The following is a 6,000-nucleotide window of genomic DNA, read 5'->3' on the forward strand; positions in this document are numbered from 1 at the left end:
AAATAAACCAGGACTTCCAGTCAAGATGGCACTGTAGGCAACCACGGCTCACCTCTTCACACATACACATCAAAATTACAACTAAAATACAGAAGAACCATCATTCAGAACCATCAGAGATCAAGTTGAATGAGAGTCTGATGACTACAGAGTTGAAGAAACCACATTCACCCAGACTGGTGGGAGGAATGGAGATGCAGAACAGGCTGGTCCCTCACCCATGTGTGGTGGATAAAAATTCAAGAGAGATATCTCAGGAGCAAAGAGTTCCAGCACCACAATAGGCCTCCCAGTCCAGGGTTCCAGTGCCAGGAAGATAAGTCCCCATAACTTTTGGCTGCAAAAACCAGCAGGGATTGAGTCAGTGAAAGAAGCTTCTGGAGCCCCAAGCAGTTCCTCTTAAAGAACCCACACATAGACTTACCTACCCAGACTCACTCCCTCTGAGCTCCGGCTCAGAGTATGGTGCTCATGCTGAGCTCCAGCATGAAGGGCACAGGTCGCATACAGGGAGGAATTGAAGTGTCTGGCATCAAGGCAGGCATAGGCCATTATCCCTTTTCTAAACCCTCCCCTCACAGAGCAACTGAGCTGACAAGTTGGTGCCATATCTGAGACTCCATCAACCTGCCTAATACTATTGACTCACCTTGGAGATCCCCAGAGACTCTGCCCCACACAACGCACCAACCCAAAAAAGCTGATTTTCCATATGAATGACTAGTCTTGGCTCATGATGCACAACTTCCTAAATACTGTCACACAAGCAACAGCCAGCCTCAGTGAGGCTCCCACACCTGGCACTAGCCTCCCACAGCCTCCCACACCTGGCACTAGCAGCAGCCAGCCTAGATTGATAGCTTGGCTTCACCTGGGAATCTCCAAGCCCAGCACAAGTAGCAGCCATCTCAGATTGCTTTATAGCTCAGGCAGGGTGGCCCCAGGCAAAATACAGGTGGGGGTTGACCTTGGTCTGCACCATCCAAGAAACCCCAGGGCCACTGCACCCAATAGACAGCTACAGACCATGTCAGAGCACCAACACCTTGCCCCTGCACAAGCGATCCTCCACAGATGGTAGAGGTTAGGGGTCAGTGGTCACAGCCAACTTTGCAGCTGACTAGTAGGTAAACCCCCCCTATTGATCTGCCAACAGCAATCAAGACTCAACTATAAGAAGAGGGTATACTCAGCCCACATGAAAGCACACTCTGATTATCCAGCTTGGGTGGCAGGGAAGGCTATGCCACTGGACCCTACAGGACACCTACTACATTAGGCCACACTACCAAGACACAGAATCAAAGAAGCTCTACCTAATACATAGAAACAAACACATGGGAGGCTGCCAAAATGAGGAGACAAAGAAACATGGCCCAAACAAAAAAACAAATGAAAACCCCAGAAAAATAACTAAACAAAATGGAGATAAGCAACCTATCAAATGCAGAGTTCAAAACACTGGTTATAAGGATGCTCAAGGAACTTAGTGGTGACAGCATAAAAAAGATCCAGTCAGAAATGAATGATATAGTAATAGAAATAAAGAACAATGTACAGGGAAATAACAGTAGAGTGGATGAAGCCAAGAATCAAATCAATGATTTGGAACATAACAAAGCAAAAAACAACCAATCAGAACAACAAGAAGAAAAGAGAATCCAAAAATTGAGGATAGTGTAAGCAGCCTCTGGGACAACATCAAGAGGTCCAACATTTGCATCATAGGGGTGCCAGAAAAAGAAGAGAAAGATCAAGACATTGGAAACATATTTGAAAAAAATAAAAGAAAACTTCCCTAATTTGATCAAAGAAATAGACATGCAAGTTTAGGAAGCACAGAGAGTCCCAAGTAAGATGGATGCAAATAGGCCCACACCACGAGAATGAAATTGACGGTGTGGGAGGAGGGAGCAGATTCCACTTCGCCCTACACACGGGAGAAAAACCTGGCTGATCTACAGAGGAAAAGAGCAAAGAACCAACAGCAACACAGCATATATGAAAATAGGAGATCAAAAATTATACCAGACATTGAAAAACCAGATGGTAAGGAGAGTGCTTCGGGACAATAAGGGCCCAGAGATCAGTGCAGCAACCAGGGAGGCTGCAGCCTCAGGCCCAGTGCTCACTGGGTCTGCCACAGTACTCTTGGGAGAAAGCTGGGTCAATTGCTCCCTCCCCAGCTAAACGATGTTTGAGAAGAACCTGGAGAGACCTGGTTGCTTAAAGTTGCAGACAGGGAAATAAGGACCAAGTGGCAAACACACAGGGGCTATGAGCACCCACATGTAGCCTGGGAAGAGTGCACGCCCCAGCCGGTGTGGCCAGAGGCAGCCTGGCCGGCACCTGTACCTGCAACTCAGGGAGAGTGTGCTTTGTGGAAGACTCAGAGCACACACCCAGTAAACCTTTCTTTTCTGGGGTGACAGCATGCACTGCAGGAGACCCAGAGCTCACAACCATAAACCTGGGGTGAGTGGACACCCGGATCCCACACCCAAGGACCTACGGGGAGGTGCCAGGCTAGCTCTGGAGAGAATGCACAGCTAACTGTAGGGAAAGTATACACGAGGCTGACTGAATACTGACAAGAAGGGAAAAAAGCAATACCAACTGCCCCTCAGCCTGCTGCAGCCAGCAAGACCAGAAAAACTGGCTGGGCCAGTTTGAAACCAGCAAGAGGTTTTTTTGTTTGTTTGATTTTTTAAAATAAATTTTTATTTTTAAATTCATATTATTTTTACATCTCTCAATTCCTTCTGCTTCGCTTTCCTTCTTTGTGGTTTTATTCCTTCTTCCTTTCTTTTCTTTTCTCTTTTTGAAAGCCTCTTTCTTTTTTTTAAGATTTTATTATTTATCTTTAGAGGGGAAGGGAAGGAGAGAGGGAGAGAAACATCAATGTATGGTTACCTCTCATGAGTCCCCTGCTGGGAACTGGCCTGCAACCCAGGCATGTGCCCTGACTGGGAATCGAACTGCGATCATGTGGTTCTCAGGCCGGTGCTCAATCCACTGAGCTACACCAGCCAGGGCCCTTCTTCCTTTCTTTTCAATCTTATCTCTTCCTCCTTCCTTCTGCTTTTTCTTTTTTCCTTTTCCTTTTTTCTTTTTAAATACCCATGTGAGACCCCCCCCCAAAAAAAGGAACTGTGAAAAGACCAGAGTTGGACCTAAAGAGGGGGCATCCCAACAGTAGAGACAGTGAGACAAATTTCAATTTGATAATACAGAGAACCTGCAAGATATTGCATATTTGTAATATTATTTTTCATTATTATTACATCTTTTACTTTAATAGTATTTTTGTATTTCTCTTCTTTCTGTATAATCTTTTGCTCAGCTGGTTATATTGTATCATCTGACAGGTTTCCCCTGTTATCTCACTCATACTATATTGCTAATTTACTGTTCTTCACTTATGTTCCATTAGCACACTACTCAGGGGCCTATGCTCCCTATTTTTGTTATCTAGATCTCATAGATTCTGTCATATGATTATTGCTCTAATATTATTGTAAATAATAGCTGTTCCATACTATTGTAAATACTACACAACACCCCTCCCAGATCTTAGCCCACTTCACAGTTTCCTGAATTCTATTACTGTAGTGGTTAAATCTATTCTCTCACACACTGCACCTATTTACTATCCTTTACTCTCACCTTACCTCAGAATCTGACCTCCCACAACCTCACTGCTTTCTAGATCCAACTCACAATCCTTCCCTCCTCAACAAGAGTCTTATCTCCTTTCCAGTCTTTCTTAAAAGAGGCTAGTTGGGTGGAATATCATGGTTAACACTATACATAGCCAAAGGATCTCCTGTCTCTTCTCTACCAGCTGCTACTGTAAATAGCATAGAACACTCTCTTGTTGTCTTAAACCATTTTGCCTTACCCCTCCAACTGATGACAAAAAAGAATAGGTAGAAGCTGCGAACACCAGGATACCTGAAGGGGACTGCACCACTGAGTCTAACAGGTATTCTACTACAGAAGTTCACACCATAAACCCAGGGAGCCAGAACAAATCAATTTAAGAAGCTGAAGGTAACAAGAAGAGTCTCACAAACAATGGAAAAACAAAGAAACAATCCCCAAATGAAGGGAAAGGAGTAAGCCTCAGAAAGAATGCCAAATGAAATAGAGGCAAGTCAACTATCAGATATCGAGTTCAAAGCACTGGTTATCAGGAAGCTCAATGAGCTCACAGCCAATTATCAGAAACTACAATGAACTTGCTGCAAACTATATCAACATGAAAAAGGAAATAGAAACTATAAACAAGGGCCAAGAGGAAATGAAGAGTACAATTTCTGAACTGAAGAACACAGTAGAAAAAATCAAAAGCAGGATAGATGTAGCAGAAGATCAGATCAGTGAGCTGAGGACAAAGTAGAAAAAAAACACAGAAAGAGCAAGAAAAGGAAAAGAGGCTCAGAAACAATGAAGAGAGTTTAAGAGAAATACAACACAATACAAAACGTAATAATATCTGAATAATAGGGATACCAGAAGGAGAAGAAGAGAAAGAGATAGAAAACCTATTAAAAAAAATAATGATGGAAAACTTCCCTAATAAGATGAGAGGAAGTCACACAAATCCAGGAAACACAGAGAGTCCCAATCAAGAGAAACCCAAAGAAGGCCACTTCGAGACACACCATAATTAAAATGGCAAAATTCCAAGACAAAGTAAGAATCTTAAAGGCAACAAGGGAGAAAAAGAAAATAACATACAACAAGGGAGCCCTGATGAGGTTAGCAACTGATTTCTCAATAGAAATGCTCCAAGCCAGAAGAGAATGGCAAGCAATATTCCAACTACTGAGAACCAGAGGCCTACAACCAAGGCTACTTTACACAGCAAGGCTCTCAATCAAGATAGAAGGCCAAATAAGGAGCTTTCCAGACAGAGGAAGTCTAAAAGAATACACCTCCACCAAACCAGCTCTGCAAAAGATGCTAAAGGGACTGCTTTAAGGAAAGGAAGGAAAAGAAAGAGAGAGAAGAAGACAGGTATGAAAATGGCAATGAATAAGTACCTATCAATAATAACCTTAAACGTAGATGGATTAAATGCTCCAATCAAAAGACACAGAATAGCTGAATGGATAGGAAAGCATGACCCACACATATGCTGACTACAAGAGACCCAACTCAGGACAAAAGACCTACACAGACTAAAAGTGAAAGGCTGGAAACAAATTTTCCAAGCAAATGGACAAGAAAAAAAAGTTGGGGTAGCAATTCTCATATCAGACAAAATAGATTTCAAAAAAAGGGCCATAAAGAGAGACCCAGAAGGACACTTCATAATACTCAAGGGAAGAATCCACCAAGAAGACCTAAATCTAAATATTGTAAATATATATGTACCCAATGTAAGAGCACACAAGTACATAAAGAAAATCTTAGAGGACTTCAGGAAAGAGATTGACAGCAACACAATTATAGTAGGGGATTTTAATACCCCACTGTAAAAAATTAGTAGATATTTCAAACAAAATATCAACAAAGATATTGTGGCACTGAACAATGCCCTAGATGAAATGGACTTAACTGATCTATATAGAGCCCTTCATCCCAAAGAAGCTAAATACACATTCTTTTCAAATGCACATGGAACATTTTCAAAGATAGACCACATGATAGGACACAAAAGGAGCCTCAGCAAATTCAAGAAAATGGAAATCATACCAAGCATTTTCTCTGACCACAAGGGACTGAAACTGGAAACCAACCCCACTAAAAAAAACCCAAACATCCAAAATTATAGAGATTGAATGGTATGCTATTAAACAACGAATGTGGCAAGAATGAAATTAGGGAAAAAATAAAAAAGTTTCTGGAAACAAATGAAAATGAACTCACAACAACCCAAAACTTACGGGACACAGTGAAGGCAGTCCTGAGAGGGAAGTTCATAACAATATAGGCTTACCTAAAGAAGATAGAAACATTTCAAACAAACAACCTAACGCTGCACCTACAAGA

Source organism: Sturnira hondurensis, unplaced genomic scaffold (assembly GCF_014824575.4).
Source record: "Sturnira hondurensis isolate 20B ecotype Veracruz unplaced genomic scaffold, ASM1482457v3 Scaffold0015793, whole genome shotgun sequence".
NCBI classification, from domain to species: Eukaryota; Metazoa; Chordata; class Mammalia; order Chiroptera; family Phyllostomidae; genus Sturnira; species Sturnira hondurensis.